This window comes from Dipodomys spectabilis, unplaced genomic scaffold, assembly GCF_019054845.1.
Source record: "Dipodomys spectabilis isolate Male_0828 unplaced genomic scaffold, ASM1905484v1 ptg000132l, whole genome shotgun sequence".
Taxonomy (NCBI): domain Eukaryota; kingdom Metazoa; phylum Chordata; class Mammalia; order Rodentia; family Heteromyidae; genus Dipodomys; species Dipodomys spectabilis.
The window spans coordinates 3,378,476-3,401,909 of NW_024870809.1; positions in this window are offsets into that span (position 1 = coordinate 3,378,476).

Below are 23,434 nucleotides of genomic sequence, written 5' to 3' on the forward strand. Positions count from 1 at the left end.
GAAACTAAAGTCCTCTTCTCATTAGTAGACACTTCCAAAACATATCTTCCTCTCTGACCTGGTCCTCATCTCAGCCCTCCAGGAATCCAGGCCTGACTCATTTCAGGATGAGCTCAGCATATAACCACTCCCTCTGAGGCCTGGCTTCCCAACCTTGGTGATTCCAAAGCACATATCTGTTGCAACACACCGGCAAAATTGAGCTTCAGTCAGCTGATTTCCCACACCCCCCACACTTCACCCCTGCTTGCACAGTCTTCCTCTTTCTTGGAGATTTGGTTCCCTGGAACCCTTCCCTCTCCTCTCCCTGACAGAAAGGCTCTGGTAAAGGAATTTGCACTGAGATATAAATAATAACACTCCCTAACACAACCACCCCTGCCAGATTACCCCTTGCAATGATACTCCAATACATTGTACACTGATGGTTGGTTTCTAGCTTCACTCATAGGCCATAAAAAAGAAGATTTTTTTTTTTTTGCTAGTACTGGGGCTTGAACTCAGGGCCTAGGCACTGTCCCAGAGCTTCTTTTGCTCAAGGCTAGTGCTCTACAAATAAGCCACAGGGCCACTTCTGGCTCTTTCTGTTTATGTGGTACTGAGGAGTAGAACTTAGGGTTTCATTCATGCTAGGCAAGCATTCTGCCACTAAGCCATTTTCCCAGCCCCAAGAAGATATTTGTGGCAGACTGTGCCTTCTCATCACCCATCCAATTATGCTGTAGGGCCACCAAGTCCTAATCTATGGTTAGACTCAGTAACATTCTTTAGCTAAATTCAAATCAGGTAATACAGTTGGACATCAGGAGAGATTATCTGGACTACGGTTTGATCTGGAAAGACTGAGATGTAGGGATACAAAGATTCAGTATGCTGAAAGGAGGGAATATGGAAAGGAAAGGGAGACTGCAAACAGATTTGTTAGTGATCAAAGAGAAAGGAAAAAGCAGTTGGGGGGGAGGGGAAGGAATGGTGCAAGGGATGAGGCAGGCAGCTAGTAACCGTGGATTTAAAGGAAGAGTTAATATCTTTTTAGTGTTTCTTTTGTACTGCATACTGTAGCTACTTTATCTTATAACATTCTTATCACAACTTGTGGAGATGAGAATTATTGTTAATCCATTTTATTGGGAAATAAACAGGCTTACTGAGGTTAAGTAATTTGTGACAAATCACACAATCAATGAATTGTGGAGCTGAGGTTTGAACTCAGTTTATTGACTCATTCACCACATGTCTTAGCATTCTTGTGCTGCTAGAATAAAATAGTATAGATTAGGCAACTTATAATGAGTTGACATTTATTGGCTTACTCTTCTGAAGGCTGGGAAGTCTAAGATCAAGGTGCTGGCATCCACTGATCTCTTCTTGCTTTGTCACCTCCTGCTGGAAGATGAAAAAGCAGGAGAGAACAAGAATACAGGTGGACCTGAACTTTTCTAACAAACCTACTCTCTATAATAAACCCTCCCATACAATAAGAAACCCACTCCCAGGATGGTAGCATTAAACTACTCACTACCTAATCACTTCTTAAAGGTTTCACCTCTCAGCACTGGTGCAATTGCAGATTAAGTTTCCAACTCATGAACTTTGAGGGTCACACTCAAACTAGTGCATTTCTCCAGAGTTCATGTCCTTCTCATATGCTAAATTTACTCATTCTGTGCAAATAGTCCCCAAATCTTATCTCTTCCAACATCTTTCCAAATCTTTCTCTTCTATTTCCCTTTTAGTTAGAAATCTCATCTTTAACTTCTTTCATTTTACTGTAAGTGGTTTAAAGAAGCCAGTAATACTTGAATGCTCTGCTGATTAGACATTTTTTCTGCCAGGTATCCTAGTTCATCACTCTTAAAAAAGAAAAAAAGAAAAGAAAGCTCTGCCTTCCAGAAAGTCCTAAGATAGGAACAAAATTCTGCTGAGTTCTTTGCAAACTATACAACAAAAGTGGCCTTTACTTCCATTTCCAATATGCTGTTCCTCAGTTGTATCTGAAACTTTGTCAGAATGACCCTTATTGTCCATATTTCTACCAAAATTCTGATTGCAATTACTTAAATATTTCCTTAAGAAGCTTTAGGTTCTCCCTACTACTTTTTCCTTCTAAGGCCTTACCAGAGCTGCACTGAATGCTACATTTATGATGATCTATTCTTTCTCCAAACTCCTCCCCTAAATTCTTCTAGTTTCTTTTCATCACCCAATGTCAATACTGCTGTGACATTTTCAGCTATTTATTACGGAAACAGGACTACTCCTCAGTACCAATTTTCTGTCTTAGTCCATTTTGTGCTGTTATGACAGACTATAGACTCTAGGTATTTATATTAAACATGCATTTATTGATTCATAATTCTAGTGACTGTGAAGTCTAAGATCAAAGGGCAGCCATCTGTTCCAGGCTTTGTTGTTGTGTCATCACACGGCAGAAGGTAGAGGGGCAAGAAAGTGCAAGCGGAAGTTGAACTCACTTTTATTACATACCCACTCCAGAGATAGCCACATTAATGTATTCACAGTCAAGGGGGAAAATATTCAACAAACTACTGGTACACAATGTAACAAATTATAGTCAAGGCAGGTTTTGGAGAAGTGTGGAAGTCCCTGAAAATACTGAAAGAGCTTGATGAAAAGATATTTAATACTGAACTTGCGGAGCAATAGCAATCTTTAGGCAGATAAGTAAAAAGAATATCTGAGAAAGAGCAGCAAAACAGCAAGTTTATACTGAGCTGACCATTCAGTTCATGATACAATATGTATTGGAGAAAAAGTTTGAAGGGGTATGGAATGGCTTAGTGACAACTTTGAACAGAGAGAGGGAGAGATGACACATGGGCATAGAACAATTATAAAGGACTTAGGATAATAAAAAGGAAATAGTGGAGCTTCTACAGAAAAAAAATTTGGGATAGTTTTGGTAACTGGAGTGAATATAGAGAATGAATTGATTTGTTATTATTGAGGTTTCTGCATTGTTTGAACATTTAGTCTTAACCTACCGGTAATATCTAGTACATAAGATATGCATACAGTGGCACATAATGGTGTTTTTTCAGAAGCAATTAAGTAGTACCCATATTTATGCATAACAGATTCTTTACCACCTGACCAAACCTTGGCTTATCTGACAGATTGTGAAGGAGGAAGAGCAAAGTATCTTAACAGCTCCTTTATGCACCCAGGCCATCACTGTACACTTACCATGTCCCAGATCAGTGCTTAATTGTTATAATTAAGAGAGGTGAATTGAGTATCTTCCCTTTGAAATTTGATCCCTATGAATTTCTTTTAAATATTGTAGCTAATAGTTCTAATTAACTTACCTCTTCCCCTTATCTACTTATCACCTTTGCTAATAATGTCAGATATTCTTTGGTTAGAGAAGGAACATTTTTAAATTATCATTCAATTCCATGGAACTCTCTCTTAGTTAATTATCTTCTGCTTTTCCGTGACTCATGCATGGTCATCCCACACTGTGGTCTTATGCTAGCACGGATTTTATTGTCTGACCTGTTGTTTTTCTGAGCCTCCCTATGAAAGAATCAGTAAGACAGACTAGCTGCACAATGAGGTTATATTAATCATTTATTTGTAAGTGAACCAGGTCACCTTTCACATCAGCTCTTGTAACATGTCAATTTTTAACACATCTAATACAAAATAGCCTAAAGAAATCAGTTCTATGCAGGTGAGGATGTGCACACAAATCTTTTTTTAGAAAATTAGGAAGAATAGAAATCATTTTTATTTCCTGAGAGTCCTAACCAAATAAATGGGACCAAGATCATCTCCAGCTGCTGGAGACTATGAGGACTAACTCAGGGTTGTGTTTGTAAAAAGTGAGAGCCCAGAGGTTAGGCTTTGGCACAAGACCAAGCCTCAGTTTGAATTCCAGCTTTACCACTTGATCACTGTGGGCCTTGGGTACATTTCTCACTTCACTAAGCCTAGGTTTCTACATTAGTAAGTCAGTGGCTCAAAATACCTACTTTGCAGAGATGTGAGGATTAAAAGTGAGGTATGGAAGAAGAAAGTGCTTAGCACAGCTCCTAGCAGTGAGTGGATACTCATTAAGTAGTATAGTTGTTATCATTACCACGAATCCATTATAAAGAAGAACAAAGAGAAAACTATGCACCACTCAGGATGCAGAGACATTTTCTCCTCTCTGTAACTCAGATAACTTTGTAAAGTGAGGAGATTTACTGAGGGCTAGCTAACTCATAATAGGGGCTTGCCACTCTTCTCTTCAATGCCAATGACTGGCAGCAATAATCAGTCACTGCATTCACTCCTAACGAGCAGAGTCAGAGACCTAGAGTCATTCTCAATACCATGTGACAAATAGGTTCTATTGCTCAATTATAGTTGGCAAATTAAATGAAGGTTATTTGCCTTCCCTACAGTCAGTGATCTCAGTTGTACCTTTTAGTGCTAAATTTCCATGACTTGATGAAGGAAATGCTCTCTAATAATGTTGGCAACTCAACTATGAGGTGAGGTGAAGGCCTCCAAGCCCAGAAATGGACTTACCATCTGATGAGACCAAAAAAAAAAATGAGGTGCACTGAGATCGACCTGGATTTATGCTATTTTTTTTTTTTTTTGCTGTGTCATAGTTCTATGACCTTTGGAAATCATTTACCCTCTCTGAGCCCTCATTTGTAAAAGCAGATAAAAGATGATTGTGTAACAGATGTTAATAGGGAAAACAATGAAAGATATATAAGAATTCTCTGTAACATCTTTGTGCTGTTCTGCAAATTAAAATGGTTCCAAAATTTAAAAGTTGAATTATTTTTCCCAATGTTGGAGGTAGAACATGCAGTTTCACAGCTTTAACATGTGCAGTTTCACAACTTTAAAAGTTGGCTTAAAAAGGATAGGCAGAAGAGGAACCACATTGATGAGTCATGGAGAATACATGGAAACAAGGTGCAGGAAGACACATGGTCTGGGTCCCTCCTCCTCCCAGCCATCACCCTTAACCTGCATATTCAACCCTATAGAACACCCAAAGTCAAGCTAACTTGCCTGAATAACATCACAGTTCAAAACCTTGCTGACAAGTTGAATCTGGATGGGCAAGAAGGTTGGACTAACACCATCCTCAAGCCAATGAATGCATCACATAATGGCAGAAAGTGGAATGGACTTCTTGTCTTCGTTGGACTCTGCCTATGCCTGGGATGGGAGTGAAATAAGAGATTTGGAGTAGAATATGGATGATGCAATGTACAGACAGATTGTCAAGAAAGTAAGTTCAGGCTCCGCTTTTTCATACGTAAAACTTTTTCTTATTAGCTGTAGGTGAAAATAATATCTCGGGCTGGAAAGGTGGCTCAGTGGTAGAGCGCTTGCCTTGCATGCCTGAGGCCCTGGGTTCGATTCCTCAGCACCACATAAGCAAAAAGAAAAAAGCCAGAAGTGGCGCTGTGGCTCAAGTGGTAGAGCGCTCACCTTGAGCTGAAGAGCTGAGGGACAGCACCCAGGCCCAGAGTTCAGGCCCCATGACCAGACACAAAAACAAAAACACAAAACAAAACAAAAAAGAAAATAGTATCTCTAGACAGACTCTGATATATGTAAATATATTAGTGAGCAGGGATGGTGAAGGAGATGGGAGGAGACCAATGCTTGCCCAAAACCTGTTTCCCTCCCTCCAAAATCCTTTTCTTTTCCCTTCAAGCAGAGAAATGGGATGGAGCAGACTGACTCTTGCAAACTATTGCCCAGGCTCAGCAGATTGGGGCCAATGAAAGTTAGCGGTAGGATTTTGGAAAACAGGAGAAAAATAGAAAACAGTATTTCTCTCCTCCTTCTCTGTCTCTTGTGGTGTCCCTAACAGTGAGTGTATCTTATTTGTGACTTAGCACTAACGACCAGTTTATCATGGCCCCAGTTTTTGCCAACTAACTTAGCAAAAGGTTCTAGCAGCTCCCTGCTGTGACTAATTTCCAGATTGCTTCATTGTCCTATGCTTGTCATGGCAGCTCTAGTATCACCTGTATAACCAGCTCCCTACATTGAATTCCCTTCTCTGTAAATATTCAATGCTTCTGTTGACTGGGTTAGATTCAGATTGATGGATTCTCCATTAGCCAACAGAATGGGTTCCTTCTGTCTACTAGCCAGTTTTTTTTTTTAATTTTAGAATACAAGGCTCTAATAACCTTATCTGCAAAATTTGGGTAGGAGATTAAGAGAATAGAAAAAGTCTGGGAAATTTGACTTTAGAGTTCAAGCTCAAGAGAACCTAGCACCCAACAAGTCTTTGAAACAGGAAGGGACCAGGAACAGAGAAGGAACCAAGTTAATTTCAATGCTTGTTATATTTGCCCTAGCCTGGCCTGTGGGTGCCTTGTAAGTTTCTGCCTTGACAGAGAACAATCCAAGCCTACTAAGAGATGAGCATCTTAAAGTCAGCTCTATGAACAAGGAGTGAGCAGGAGAAAAGCTCAGGGAATATTACTGGCCAGCCTTTAGGTGGCAGCTGCAATAGAATCAGATGGAGGAAAACAAATGTAAGAGCCAAACTGATCCCATCCATCAGGCTGTCCTAATAGGCTATGATCAGACTGTCCCAGGGAAAAAATTTTCTTTAGGCTAAATGGCAGTGACTTCAATAGCAACAGAAACCAAGTAGTACCATCCCCAGGACAGGAGTCCCTTCACTTAATTTCCTTGAAAATTGTGTTTGGGGTTGTATAGACCCAGCCACAGTACTTGAGTCCCATTCATCAGCCACTAATTGACTGTGTGACCTTGTGCAAGGCACTTAATAGCTCTGTGTCTCCATTTGTCTTTGTAAAGCAGGGCGAGGGGAGTCTGGTCCCTGCTTACCTAAAAGGGCACATTGTGAGTGCCCAATGCACATCAAACTGCAATTCCAGCTCGTAGGGGGTATAAGAGCAGCTGCACTACGAATGCTTCCTACTATTTGGGAAGATTATAGTGTGGAGAGACTACAGGGTCATGCTCAACAGAATGGCTCAAAAGAAATTTCTCTTAGTTTGGTTGGGGGTAATATCATTGTATATAAAAATAGCATTACCTTTTTAAGATACCTACTGAGCAAGTAGAGGTAAATATTATAATGATTACGATTTCTCTCAAAATATTAAGGCAAAATGTAAGTGGCATAATGATATAGACTCAGATTAAGCCATGCATGAAAAATTATGATAGCTATTGGATATGGGCGATGGGCACAGAGGGTTCATTATCCTGTTGGTTTAGCTTTGGTATGTGTCTCAATTTCTTCATAATCACTCTTGGAGAGGGTCAGTTATAAAGTCTTTTTGTATAGCCCAGAATGGCCTTGAACTGTATGTAGATCATCTTGCCTAGGTCATCCCAAGTGCTGAGATAATAAGTGTGCCTAACACATGCCTGGCTTTCATATCAATATTTTAAACATACATTTTAGAGTCAGATCTGGATTTGAACCTATTCATTCAGAAAATGAAACTGAATGTGTATGACTGTAGTCGTGGATGTCAAAACTTGAGCCATGAGTAGGAGAAGCACAAAAGAAGTTAGGCTAGTGTTCCCAAGTATAAGAAAGGCATTTAGATATTTTGTAGCCAGAAAAAAAAAGTCTTTATGTCGCCTCTCTACTTTTCTGCTTGGAAGGCTAGAGTGTTCTCTGATTTTCCCCCCTATCCCTGGAGGCAAGAGCTACCCCCTGCCTAGAAGAACTCAGCAGCCCAGCTCTTTCTGGACCTTGGTTGCTGTAGCCAGCAGCTAATCAGGCAAGAAGCACTCCACAGGGGGTAACACTAAAATCATGTGTGGGCTACATTCCTAGTGCCCAGAGCAATGCACCTAGATATACCCAACCCTCCTTCCTAGGAGATTACAGGTCCTCTTTAGGTCACAAACAAATTGCCTTCTGCCTCCCTCATCTCTTGTCTTCTTCAAAACCACACAGCACAGGATTAGTAGTTGAAATCAGGAGGTAAGAGTGAGATAGTCTTGAATGTGAGTAACCCAGCTCTATCCCTTACTAAACAGGCAACTCTAGACAAGTCACCTCCATGATCTGAACTTCCATGTCCTCCTTTGTCAAAATGTGACACAATGGCCCTTCCTTCACAGGGCTGTGTGAAGATTCATGAGGAAATGCAGGCAGAGCGTTTAGTACTCTGCCAGGTATAAGCTATGCCTTTCAATCACCAGACCCTGCTACTGTTGAGCAAAATGAAATGAGAAGAAACAGTAAACTTCCATACCAGTGAAGAGAGAAAAGACACATGTTCAGTTTGCAAGGATCCTGGTTAACCTGGGCCTTGAAGTGAAGGGCTTCATTTCAACTCCTAGGCTAGAGATTCCACAGAGGTGGAGTCTTCTACCATGGAAGTACCCTATGGTTTTAGAGGTAATCCAAGAAGAAAAGCCAATGCTACAACCATGTTTCCAGTGGATTCCACCAAAGTAACTCCTGAAGCAACCCACACACCTTTCTTACCTTCCATACCAAATGTGCTGCCTATATCCTGACAGTTACCTAGAAGGAGCCCTTGAACCATGCAGGTTGTTTGACCTTGCAACTGTTCTATATATTTGATTTTCTCAAGACTGGGTATTGCTATGTAGTACAGGCTGGTCTTTAGACTGGCAATTGCCCTGCCTCATACTACTGAATACTGATACTACATGCATGCACCATCACCCCTGGATTCCTGCAATTGTTCTTTATTATTTATTTATTATCCTTAAGTAGTTATACAAAAGGTTTTCAATTCATGTTGTTCATTTGTGAGAACAACCATCTTGATCAACATCACCTCTTTCATCATCCTCTCAAATTGCTTTTGACGGAGAAGCTTCAGCTAATAGCTCAAGATCATTATAAACTTACAACAACCCTTGTCTGGAATACAACCATTTAAATGACACATGCCCCTCAACTGCTCTGTACATACTGACTGGACTTATAGAGGGATGACATGCTGTTTCTGAAGGCCAAGCAAAATGGCCCAGAAGTGGTCTTGATGCCTCTGGTTAAAATTTTCTTTTTCCAGTAGGACAAATGGGATTGTATAAAACTGCAGAGCTTTTGCATGGCAAAGTACATAGCTAGCAAGATCAATAGAAAGCCCACAGACAGGGAGAAGATCTTCACTAGCCATACAACGGACAGGGCCTCATATCTAAAATATACTTGGAACTCAAAAAATTAAGTCACCCAAAAACAAATCCTCAAACAACTGCCCCATTAATAAGTGGGTTAAAGACTTCAAGAGAAACTTCTCTGAAGAAGAAATAAGAATGGCCAGTAGACAGATGAAGAAATGCTCAACTTCTCTGGCCATAAAAGAAATGCAAAGATTCTACCTCACCCCAGTTAGAATGGCTATAATCAAGAAATCTAATAACAACAGATGCTGGAGGGGGTGTGGCCAAAAGGGAACCCTACTGCATTGTTGTGGGGAGTGTAAACTTGTTCAACCACTTTGGAAAGTAGTATGGAGGTTCCTCAAAAGACTCCACGTAGAGCTCCCTTATGACCCAGCAATCCCACTTTTGGGCATTTACCCAAATGATCACAAACAAGACCATACTAAAGATACCAGCACAACTATGTTTATTACAGCATTATTCACCTTAGCTAAGATATGGAACCAACCCAGATGCCCCTTGTAGATGAATGGATCAAGAAAATGTGGTACATATATACAATGGAATTCTATGCTTCCATCAGAAAAAACAACACCTCCCCATTTGTTAGGAAATGGAAAGACTTGGAAAAAATCATATTAAGTGAAGTTACCCAGTCCCAATGAAATTTAGGTCCGATGGTTTCCCTTATTTACAATAATTAGTATACATATAAGATAATCTTATTAGATGAGCTGAAAAGCTCAAAAACCACATACAAATGACCATATGAGATTATGCTAAGTGAAATGAACCCCAAGATATGGACACAAGGGGTCTGTCTTTATTGTTATTGTTTTAATGTACCAGGTGGTTTTATTTTTTGTTGTTGTTGTTGTTTCCTCTGTGTGTTCTCTCCCCTATGGCATATCCCCTGTTGTCACTGTACTCAATTTTGATACCCTGCATCTTGTATATACGTATGTCTAATCTGGGGAGGGGAAGGGAATAACAAAACACTGAAACAAGGGCACAGGATGACCCATTGCAACAAAGATACCCACAGGACAGTATATTCAACTATATTCAACTACAACTTCAGGCAGCAAGGGGTGGGGGAGGGGTGATAGGAGTGGAGGAGGTGGGGAGGAATGGGATAGTGGGACAATAACAAGGAAGGGCAGGGGTAACAATATTGGCAAGTAATGTACTCATTGCCTTCCTCATGTAACTATAACCCCTGTATACAATATCTTAACAATAAAATTTTAAAAAATTCTAACAAAAAATTTTCTTTTTCCGAAGCATGGAGAGGTTAACTGTGTCATCCCAAATGACTGATGCATATACTAAAGCTGACAAGGGGTCATGGACTTCTGCATCTACCCACGGGAATGCTTGCCCTGTGCTCCATGCTGCCTCTCGGCATAGCATTATGCTAAGCAGTTCTGAAGCTAGGATAGGTGAAGGGAGAAGAGAAGAAAAAAGGGATGATTCCTAGAATCCAAAGCCCCCTGCTCTAGAGCAATGTGTCTTGGCGATTGTTTTTAATGAGTCTGAGAAAATATCTGAAGAATGCTTGGAGTGATGCACCTTGGGAATAAGGGAAGAGTAACGAGACCTAGTTTCTGCTCTTCCTAGCTGTGATACCTTGGACCTATTTACCTGTAAACTACAGAAAAGGTATAATGGTATAACCTCATAGGGCTGTGAAAATGAAGAACAAAAATAAAGCACTTGGTTCAATAATCTTTGCCAGGCACTTAGGATAAGTATTTTGCATATCTCCATTTGTTTATTCCTCATAACAACTGGGAGGCCAGTCCTGATACTAGTTCCATATATGGTGAGCAAAATGAGACTCATGGAACTTAACTGTTCCAAGATGACCCACCACATTAATGATGGCACCAATATTTAAACACAAGCAGTTGGATTTCGCAAGCAGATCTCTGAAGTTCTCTGCTGCCTCTCTGTTTTCATGGGAGATGTGCTCTCTGGTGGGAAGCAGGCCCAGGAATTAAGAAGCAATGTGCAAATGGTGCAAATGTGGTTTTAATCCAGGAAGGAAGACATGTTTGAGCACATGCCCTCACAAAGAAGCTTCTGAGGGGAGTCCAGAGCCCAGGCTCTTGCATCTGTTGCACACATCTCTACCATATGTTTCAAAATTCACCTACACACCTCCCACACATGGCAACTCACACACTCCAGTTCATATACATGTGCATCATCACATCCTTTTATCAATACCTCCTTAGTGCTTCCCAGCCTACTTTTTGTCACATTGCACAAATATATAGTTTTTATTTATCATTTATAAGCAAGTATAAAAAGAGAAGTGATAACCATTAGGAATTTTAAGATGACAAAATATTATTAATGAGAGGGATTTAGGATTATCTTTCTCATTTGGATGTGCATTCTAATAAGTAAATAAAAAAGGAAAATGAGTCAGCCAGGAAAGCAATAGTAATTGAACCAAAACAAAAAGCACTCTAGACTACCATTTACCTACACCTAACTGAACATATTTGGATAGTCATAAATAGACAAAATCTCCAAATGGATAACAGTTCTAATAAAACAGTCTTTGTGACTGCTAAAATAAATGCAAACAATATTATTCAAATAATCATGATAATGATAAAATAATGGAAAACAAATTGATGAGTTCAATATTAGTTATTTGAAAATATTACATATTGAGTGCCACAATATATTGTATAACTCAAGCAATATATACTTTTTTATAATAAAAGGATGTAAACTGGATATGATTCCTAGCCTTCTTAATTTCATGGAACACACATAGAAAAGTATATTTCAGGGCCCAAGGGCTCTTATGGCTCTAGTTCTCTCTGAGGGAAGAAGAAATGATCAGTATCTTCACACAACAGTTGAGTCATTTGATACAAGTCACAGAGCCTTCTATATATTCCAGAGATGATGATTTGACTGTGAATTTCCAATCCAATTCAGATTCAAAAAGCACTATAAGTTCTTAGGAACTGGTTAATGTGAGGTGTAACTTCCTTAACTTATGGTAGACAGTTGAACATATAAATCTTTCTCTACATTTTGGGCTTTGAACCCATTTCTGTCCACATATATTTGAAGCTGAGAGATGAATAATTACCTGATACTTAGTATGATTCTGGCATTTTTAGATGTTATTTTAAATGTCTAATCAATATGACTTCATTCGACACTCTTCCCTACAAGCATGGATCATAATAAACTCATCGTGATTCATGAGAATGTAAAATATATTCTCATGGGAATTTTATTTTAATTCAATATTATTGAATTAAATGAAACATCTGTTTTCTCTTCTGAGTGTAGTTCATTAGTAAGTGCTCAGCAGAGGAGAAGAGTAATAGTTTTCACATATTGTTCAGTCTTTGACAAAAATCAAGAGTAAAAATTAGCCATATCTGCAAGATGTCAAAACATCAGGACCAATGAAAGGGGAGATGAGTGGTTCAATGACTAGACTGTTGGTCCAAACACTACTTGCAAACATCTGGGTGTTTGATATGATAAAGTTCACAGTATTTCCCTTCCAACTGCATATTGAGGCATTATGTTTATAGATGGCTTCTCAACAGAAGACAGTTTGGATACCTCTTTCAAAAAGAAAAATATGGAAACAACTAGAAGTCCAAAGTGAAAGTGATAGAATGAAGGGAAAAAATCATACCCGAGTAATTCTCACTTCCATGGAGTTGTAGCTCAAGCAAAGACAGAGATAGGAATCTGCAAATTTTCTATAGTAAAGCTGCACTGGGAAGCTGCCACAATGATGCAGAAAATTGCAATTACTCTTTGAAAAAAACATAGAAGAAGGAAAGAGAATTCAATAGAGCAGAACTTGTCAGAAGGCTGTTTCATGTAGGTCAGTGCTTGTTAAGCCATGTTTGCCACAGGCTGGTGCAGTATGCCTGAGAAGGATGGCTCAGAAAACAATGACATGTCCATGAATTCAGCAGTCCAGGGCCCACGTGGCAGTCACATGTACTATTAACACACCATTCAATTGTAGCTCTGAATTGAGTTAGTGGACAGTCACGGTCTTGATATGAATGAGGAGAAAAGCAAACAAGGGGATTGTATTCTATAAAAGCAAAGCCAGAAAAGCTCAGTAGACACAACAAGAGGGGGAGATGGGAAGGGGAAACAAAGGAGGAGGCAACAATGCTTGATAAGAAATGCACTCATTATCTTTTCCATGTAATTGTAACTCCTCTGTACAGTATTTTGACAATAAAAAACATTAATAACACCAAGAAAACAGCCCAGAAGAGCAGAGAGCTTTCAGCACACCTTTAAAAACTGCAGATCACTAGAAAATAACCCCAAATTGTAGAAGGCAGGAAATAGGCAAAGAGAAAAGGCTTCAAAATGATTTCTTCCACTGTATATCCCAGAGTAAAACAGGCTCTTTTTGAATTTGAGGCTATTCTAAATAACCATTGTTCCATTGACAAAAAGTGGGTATGAGAGTGGGGCAACTAAACACTTCTCCACTGATAGGCTTGATAGTAAAATTTTCAATTGTCATGAGAGAGGTATAGTGCAGAAAAAGGTTTATAAGGGACACTAAGGAAATTTCCTTCTTGAAGGCTTGAATGGTCAAAACAAGCTTCACCTTGATAATGTTGTTTGGCTGAATTAATCAGAATAACTAGGTGAGTTTAGTCAATACATCTCAAGCCCTCCTGAAGCTACACATGATCTAAAACTCAACAGAGATATTTTTATTTTTCTATACGATAAAAATGCGATTTTCTATATTCCTGGACTTTGGGGGCTCCAACAGTGGCATAGGGGATACTAACACCATTGGGGCACATTCGGTTCATATACACTCAAGATGTACTTGAGATCAGATTTCAAGTTAAAAGATTTAAAAGTTACTTCTTAGTTGTTACTGCTCAAATACTAGTTAAAAGCAGTGCTGATATTCTTATAGTCATTCTCTCTCATCAGTTAGGTAATCAGAACTATTAGAATACAGTTACCAATTCAAGATGGTTCCACTTTCAAATTTTTGAATTTATAAGAGCTCAAAAGTGATACACATTCAGTAAAAACTATTCTTTGAAGTTTGAGTGTGGATATGTTCCCAGCTATTGATAAGTGGTATGATATTCTTAAGAGATGCCAAGATCCTTAGTCCCCAGGCACCAGATGATTGTAAGGAGAAACAACTGAGACTGCACAGTGTACTGTGTTGCTAGGCTACAGTGTTTAGTTGGCTTGGCGTAATCAATGCTTTTCTGACCTATACTTTCAACTTACACTGGGTTTAATAAGTTTATTAACCAATTTTTAGAGTCTCTGTATTATGTGTCTTGTAAAAAGTCAGTAATTATCAATTGAAATTCAAACCATTTGTTTCTTTTCAAGTAATTTTATAATGTGGGCATGGATTTTATGTATATATCAATATAAATACTTTGTTGTATCCTGATACGTATCATATGCCTTACAATGTTTTTCCACTGGTCCCAGTTTGTATTTCGTTCAAGTGAAAAAAACCCAACTAATGATTAATTGCAGTACAAATATACTTCCAATAGTCTGTGGTAAACAAACAAACTGATTCATTGTCTTGGTGAAAGGAAATTTTCTCTGAGAGCCAGGAATCAAATAAACACAGGATGTGTCTAAGCTTCTCAGCCTGTTCTTTCCAGTTGGAATCATGGTCTAAAATGACCTGACTTTCTGACTTTCTCTTCCTTTCTTCCTAAATTATCTATACAAAATTTCATACCTTCCTAACCTTGGATATTGAAAACCCCTAAGGGCATATTAAATTCTAGATTTTGTTTACTACTGCTGGATTTGAACTGAGGGCCTGTGCTTTTTTTCCCTCTGGTTGTGGGGCTTGAACTCTGGGCCTGGGCACTGTTCCTCAGCTCTTCAGCTCAAGGTTAGCGCTCTACCACTTGAGTCACATACAGACTTTCGGGTTTTTCTACTTATGTGGTGCTGAGGAATCAAACCCAGGACCTCCTGCATTCAAGGCAGGCACTCTACTACTGAGTCACCTTCCCAGCCCCATGGGCCTGTGTTTTCTACCACTAAAAACACCTCCACTTTTCACACACACACACACACACACACACACACTTTGCACTGGTTATTTATGAAATATTGTCTCTCTTCTTATCCTGGCATGTGCCCTTACCATGAAATACACCCCCCTGTATTTCACTTCCTGATATAGCTATGATGAAAAGCATTTGCTGCCACACTCAGCCCTCTTTCCATTGAGATGGAGTCTCTAAGTGTTCTCTGACCAGAACTGGACTGGAGCTTCAATCACCGTGATCTCAGCCTCCCCAGTAGCTAAAATTACAGGCATGAGCTACCAACACATTGTTTAAATTCTAGATTTAAAAAGTTTCGTGTGAATTTTTCTTTGGGCTTGGTCTATTGGATATCAATATTCGAGAAAGACTAATAAATTTCAATCACACTCATCCTCATGGGAGGAAGTCAACTTTGGACTGAAACAAGTGAGAGAAATAGACAAATCTTAGACTTTTTGACCCCCTGTCCAATAGAGTTCCCATTGTTACAAGCATTGTTGATAAAACTGATAAAGTATTTTACTATTCTGTATATATACACAATGAAGGCTTCCTAAGCCACACTTTTCAGAAAGTTAGCCAGATATTAATAAGGGAAACTTCTGTATAAATTACAACTTCATATTGTATCTTACCTAGGTGACTAGCAATGTATTAATACTGGCATTTTGAAGGCTCCCAGAGGAGTTATAATAAAGAATCCTTTCCAATTTTATTGAATTAAAATATTTTAACTTCTTTGACTGTGGATTTTTTAAATCTAATTGATTGTACATCATAGAGACTTCCACAATGTATAATTTGTGAAATAATAGTGAAGTTAATCAGGAATGTGCGTGCGTATTTACTATGCTTTGGACATTACTTTTACTTGACGACATATAATACCTCTTGTACTAATATCTTTCTTTTCTAGACTTCTAAGTAGTCTGTGCTCTCCCTATTTTTTAATATATTTTTTGTTGTAAAGATACTTTACAGAGGGGTTACAGTTACATGAGTAAGGTAATGAGTACCTTTCCTATCGAGCATTGTTACCCCCTCATTTGTTTTTTCCCTTCTATTCCTTCCCTCCCCACCTCCTCAACTCCCCCCACAAGTTGTAAAGTTCATTTTCAAAATAGTGTCTTGTACTTTTCATTGTTACAATGGGTCAACTTGTATCCTTATTTCAGCATTTTGTTATTTCCCTTCCCCTCTCCCAATTAGAAAAATGTATATACAAGATGCAAGGCAATGCCTCCATCAGAAAGAATGACATTGCCCTATTTGTTAGGAAATGGAAAGACTTGGAAAAAATTATATTAAGTGAAGTAAGCCAGGCCCAAAGAAACATAGGTCCCATGGTTTCCCTTATTTGCAATAACTAGTCTATGTCTGAGAAAAGCAGAAACGGTCAGATAAGTTGATGTTAGGTAAAATGAAACCCGGGATAAGGACTCAAATGTTTTTTCTTTTTTCTTTTTCTGTCCGGTCGTGAGGCCTGAACTCTGGGCCTGGGTGCTGTCCCTCAGCTCTTCAGCTCAAGGCTAGCGCTCTACCACTTGAGCCATAGCACCACTTCTGGCTTTTTTATTTTCTGCTTATGCGGTGCTGAGGAATCGAACCCAGGGCCTCATAAATGCAAGGCAAGAACTCTGCCACTGAGCCACCTTCCCAGCCCTCAAATGGTTTTTCTTTCTTGTGATTGTTTCTAACATATTTATTTTTTTTTAATTTTATTTTATTTTATTTGAGAACATACTGTACAGAGGGGTTACAATTACATGGGCATGATAATGCATACATTTTTTACCAAGCATTGCAGCCTCCTCCTTTGTTTACCCTTCACCTCCCTTCCCAGCCTCCCCCCTCCCCCCCACCCAATCCTTCCCCCCCTCAACCCCCCCACACTGACATTGTAGAGCTCGTTTTTGACATGACATTTTGTACTTCTCATTGTTGCAACAGGTCCACCTGAATCCTTAAACGACTCGTTTGTCCCCATCTCCTCCACAAGTTATACTGACATCAAATATAGTGAAAGTGGGGGTTACACTGTGGGGGAGGGACATACAAAGCAACAAAGAAATAATCTTATAAATGCGTTAGAAACACATGCATGGAAGAAAAAAAAACATTAAAATACATATTTAAGGGTTCGTTTTCCTAACATCACATTATCTGACCTTTTCCGCTTGACTCATACATATACTAGATATTGCAAATAAGGGAAACCATGGGACCTATGTTTCTTTGGGCCTGGCTTACTTCACTTAATATAATTTTTTCCAAGCCTTTCCGTTTCCTAACAAATGGGGAAATGTCATTCCTTCTGATGGAGGCACAGAATTCCATTGTGTATATATACCACATTTTCTTGATCCATTCATCTACTGAGGGGCATCTGGGTTGGTTCTATATCTTAGCTATGGTAAATAATGCTGCAATAAACATAGTTGTGCTGGTAGCTTTAGTGTGGTCTTGTTTGTAAACATTTGGGTAAATGCCCAAAAGTGGGATTGCTGGGTCATAGGGGAATTCTATGTGAAGTCTTTTGAGGAACCTCCATACTGCTTTCCAAAGTGGTTGAATAAGTTTACATTCCCACCAACAATGAAGTAAGGTTCCTTTCTGTCCACATCCCCTCCAGCATCTGTTGTTGTTAGAGTTCTTGAATTTTGCCGTTCTAACTGGAGTGAGGTGATATCTCAATGTTGTTTTGATTTGCATTTCTTTTATGGCTAGGGATGTTAAACATTTCTTCATGTGTCTATTGGCCATCCTTCTTTCTTCTTCAGAGAAGTTTAAGTCTTTCGCCCACTTATTTATTGGGCAGTTGTTTCTTTGAGGATTTGTTGTTGGGGGGTTTAATTTTTTGAGTTCCAAGTATATTTTAGATATGAGACCTTTGCCCGTTGTATGGCTAGTAAAGATCTTCTCCCAATCCGTGGGCTTTCTATTGATCTTGCTAGCTATGTCATTTGCCCTGCAGAAGCTCTGCAACTTTATGCAATCCCATTTGTACAACCTTTCTTTGATTTGTTGTGTTTCCGGGTCTCTATTCAGAAAATTTCGGCCTGAGCCAAGGAGACCTAGGGTTTCTCCTATTCCATCCTGTAATGTTTTCAGAGTGTCTGCTTTGACTTCAAGGTCTTTGATCCATTTGGAGTTGATTCTGGTGCAGGGTGATATATAAGGATCTAGCTTTAGTTTTCTACATGTAGTTAACCAATTTTGCCAGCACCATTTACTGAAGAGGCTGTCTTTCCTCCATTGTATTGTTTTAGCGCCCTTATCGAAGATTAGATGGCTATAGGTCTGTAGGTTCATTTCTGGGTTTTCAATTCTATTCCATTGGTCCTGAGGTCTGTTCTTATGCCAATACCAAGCTGTTTTGATTACTATGGCTTTATAGTAGAGTTTGAAATTTGGTATTGATATTCCTCCAGCAGTGTTCTTTCCGTTGAGGAGCGTTTTTGCTATTCAGGGTCTTTTATTGTTCCATATGAATTTTTGTATTGCCTCTTCTATTTCCTTGAAGAATGAGGGTGGAATTTTGATAGGTATTGCGTTGAATTTGTAGATAGCCTTGGGAAGTATTGCCATTTTCATGATGTTAATCTTTCCAATCCAAGAGCATGGGAGGTTTTTGCCATTTTTTAAGTTCTGTGTTGATTTCCTTTTTCAAGATTTTAAAGTTTTCATCATAGAGGTCCTTCACTTCTTTAGTTAAGTTAATTCCTAGGTATTTTATTTTTTGTGGGGCTATTACAAATGGAGTTGCTTTCCTAATTTCAGCCACACTTTTCTCATTGTTGGCATACAGAAAAGCCATTGATTTTTGAGGGTTAATTTTATACCCTGCTACTTTGCCAAAGTTTTGAATCAGCTTGAGTAATTTGGGAGTGGAGTCTATGGGATTCTTTAAATACAAGATCATGTCATCTGCAAAGATGGAGAGTTTTATTTCTTCTTTCCCTATTTGGATCCCCTTTATGTCTGCATCTTGTCTTATTGCTGTAGCTAGGCATTCTAAAACTAGATTGAAGAGAAGTGGAGAGAGTGGGTATCCTTGTCTTGTTCCTGAGTTAAGAGGAAATGGCTTTAGTTTTTCACCATTGAGTATAATGCTGGCTGTAGATTTGTCATATACAGCCTTTATTGTATTGAGGAATGTTCCATGGATTCCTAATTTTTCCAAAACCTTCATCATAAAGGGGTGTTGGATCTTGTCGAATGCTTTTTCTGCATCTATTGAGATAACCATGTGGTTCTTATTCTTGCTCCTGTTGATGTGATGAATAATATTAATTGATTTGCGTATATTGAACCAGCTTTGCATCCCTGAAATGAATCCTGTTTGATCATGGTGTATGATTTTTTGGATGAATTGTTGAAGTCGATTGGCCAAAATTTCGTTGAGAAGTTTTGCATCAATGTTCATCAAAGAAATGGGTCTATAGTTCTCTTTCTTTGATGAGTCCCTGCCTGGTTTTGGGATGAGGGTTATGATGGCTTCATAGAATGTGTTCGGTAGTGAGCTTTCTCTTTCAATTTCATTGAAGAGTTGGAGGAGAATTGGTGTGAGCTCTGCTTTGAAGGCCTTGTAAAATTCCGCTGTAAAACCATCTGGTCCTGGACTTTTCTTAGCTGGGAGGTCTCTTATTGCTGTTTCTATTTCAATGCTTGATATGGGCCTGTTAAGATAGTTTAACTCATCTTGGTTTAGTTTTGGCATGTCAATATTTGCTAGGAAGAGGTCCATTTCTGTCAAGTTCTCAAACTTATTAGCATAAAGTTTTGAGAAGTATTCCCTTATAATGTTCTGAATCTTGGTTGTTTCCGTGGTGATGTTTCCATTCTCATCTCTGAGTTTATTAATTTGGGTGTGTTCTCTTCTTTTTCTGATAAGAATTGCTAAGGGTCTGTCAATTTTGTTAAGTTTTTCGAAGAACCAACTCTTTGTTTTGTTGATTCTTTCTATAGTTTTTTTGGATTCTAATTCATATAATTCTGATTTAATTTTGATTATTTCTTTCCATCTACTGGATTGGGGTTTATCTTGCTGCTCTTTTTCAAGGAGGTTTAGATGTGTCATTAAATTGTTAGTTTCAGATCTCTCCAATTTGTTGATGTAGGAGCTCAGAGCTATAAACTTGCCTCTGAGTACTGCCTTTGCTGTGTCCCAGAGGAGCTGGTAATTTGTGTGTTCATTTTCGTTGAATAGCATGAACATTTGAATTTCCTTTCTAATCTCTTCCATGACCCACTCATGATTCAGCAGTTTGTTGTTCAGCCTCCATGTGTTACTGGACTTTCTTTGGTGGCTTTTGGTGTTGAGTTCTAATTTTATTCCCTTGTGGTCAGAGAGAATGCAAGGTATAACTTCAATGTTTCTGAATTTAGACAAGTTTGCTTTGTGGCCTAAAATGTGGTCTATTTTAGAAAACGTTTCATGTGCTGCTGAGAAAAACGTGTATTCTGATGCTGCTGGGTGAAATGTTCGGTAGATGTCTGTTAAGTCTAGTTGATCTATGCAGCTGTTTAGATCTGCGGTTTCTCTGTTGAGTTTTTGCCGAGTTGATCTATCTAGTGGGGAGAGTGGTGTGTTAAAATCCCCAACAATTAATGTCTTTGGATCTATATGGGGTTTGAGGGAAAGTAGAGTTTCTTTGATAAATTTGGGTGCTCCATTGTTTGGCGAATAGATATTTAGAATTGTAAGATCCTCCTGAAGGAGAGATCCTTTAATTAGTATGTAGCGACCTTCTTTATCTCTTCTCACGAATTTTAATTTGAAGTCTATTTTAGCTGATATTAGGATTGCAACTCCCGCCTGTTTATGGGGGCCGTTTGCTTGGTAGATTTTGTTCCAGCCTTTAACATTGAAAATGTGTTTGTTTTTACGGGCAAGATGTGACTCCTGCAGGCAGCAGATAGAAGGGTCTTGTTTTTTAATCCAACTAGACAGTCTATGTCGCTTAATTGGAGAGTTCAGTCCGTTAACATTAAGAGATAGGACTGAGAGGTATTTGGGAGTTCCTGCCATGTTATCCACTTTCTTGGGGGCTGCGAAAACTGGGTTCTTCCTATGGTTCTTGGATTCTCAGTTTGGGTGCAGTTTCTTGGCCTTTATTGCGGTCTTGTTGGTTTTCTATGTTTTCTTTAAGAATCTTTTGTAGGGCTGGTTTGGTGGAGATGTATTGTTTCAATTTTTCTTTGCTATGGAAGGCTTTTATTTGGCCTTCAGTTATGAAGGAGAGTTTAGCTGGGTACAGTATTCTTGGTTGATAGTTGTTTGTTTTTAGGGCATGGCATACATCATTCCAGGCTCTTCTTGCTTTGATTGTCTCTGCTGAGAAATCTGAGGTGATTCTAATTGGTTTCCCTTTATAGGTGATTAATCTTTTCTCCTTGACAGCTTTAAGGATCTTTTCCTTGTTCTGAGTTCATCCTGTGTGGATTATAATGTGTGGGATGTCCTATTCTGGTCTGGTCTATTTGGGGTTCTAAAGGCTTCTTGTATCTGAATAGGCCTATCTTTTTGCATGTTTGGGAAGTTCTCTGCTAGGATCCTGTTAAACAAACTTCCTAGACCATTAACTTCTGTTTCTAGGTGCTCCTCTACACCCATTATCCTTAGATTAGCCCTTCTGATGGTGTCTTCCAGGTGTTGGATAGATCTATCATATTTCTTGGACTTGTCTTGGATGGTTGTATGTTCTTTCTCTATAATATCTAGGCTGTTTTCAGTCCCTGAGATTCGATCTTCTGCATGGTCTAACCTGCTGTCAAGACTCTCTACTTTGTTTTTTATCTCTTTTCCTTCTAATTGGTCAGCTTTGATGGCTTCAAGTTCTTTGTTGAAGCTCTGTTTTAGGTCTTGTATGAATTTCTTTACTTCCTTAATTTGGTGTTCAGTGTTTGTTCTCAAATCACTTAGTTGATTGGTTATGGTTTCTTTGGGCTCCCATTCCTTCTGTTGGGTTCCATTCAGCATTCCCTTTGTGGTCTCCCTGACTTCCTTCAGCTCTTTGTTAATGGATTCCATGAATGCCTTTAGTGATTTTTGTGTGTTCTCTACCTGGTCTCTCAATTCCTGTATTACTCTTTGATTAGCTTCCTCCCGTTCGTGGGATTCCTGCAGTTCTCTTTGAATGTTCTCAGCCTGCTCACGCCATTCCTCCCTTTCTCTTTGAGTATTCTCAAGTTGTTCACGCAAATCCTGTATCAGTTTTTGAGTAGCTTCCTCACGCTTATGATATTCCTGTATAAACTTCTGGGATGCCTCCTCTCTCTCCCTATCACGCTCATACAGAGTCCTTTGTAAGTTGTAAAACTTCTCATTTATCATGTTTGCCAGTAGTGTTTGTAGAGCTATTTGGGAACTCTCCTCTGGATTATTCATTATCTGTTCTGACCCCTGATTATCAAGATTGGGAATTGAGATACCCGAATTTGCCATTTTTCTTGTGTTTTTCCGGCTTACTCTGCCCATTTGAGATGAAGATAGCACCAGTTTTGTGCTAGAACACTATCTTAAGGCAACCATCAATCAAAGTTTGCATTTGTACAGTCAATAGTCTACAGATACAATCTAGTTCAACAGATACATCTATTCAACATCAAACAACTATATGTTAATGGACTTCGAACCGCAGAGAAGAATTTGGAAAACCAGAAATTATTAGGGTTAGGGAGAGATGTGGGTAAAAAATAGGGATAGATTGGTGTTGGGAGGCACAGGGAGAGTTAACTATGTCCTAATCACAATGCAGGAAATAGGTTGAATTGGATGCAAGTAGAGAGAGAGAGGAAAAGAAGAAAGGGAAAGGGGAATGAAAAGAGACCAGAAAAAAAATAGAAGCGTAAAAATTAATGTTATTATAGAGATTAAAAGACCATCTATTTAGAGAGGAATGTGAATATTTTGAGTGAAGGGGAGGGACATAGAGGAGATGTGAAAAACTTAAAAAAATGCTTAAAATTTTATATAGGTATAAAGAAGTAGTACTGCTATTAAGGAATTTAAGTCTCAGAGGTTTTGAATTGAGTAATAAATTTGTGGATTAAGTGTGTACACAATGGGGGATAAGGTCTACTAGTTAACTACGGGTTTATCTGAGGATGTGCAGGACAAGAGTTAAGTCACATAAAGAAGAACAAAAGAGAGGAAAAGGTGAAACGGGTAGGAAAGGGAGAAGAAAAGATCAGAAGTTCAGTAGAGCTAGACAAAAAAC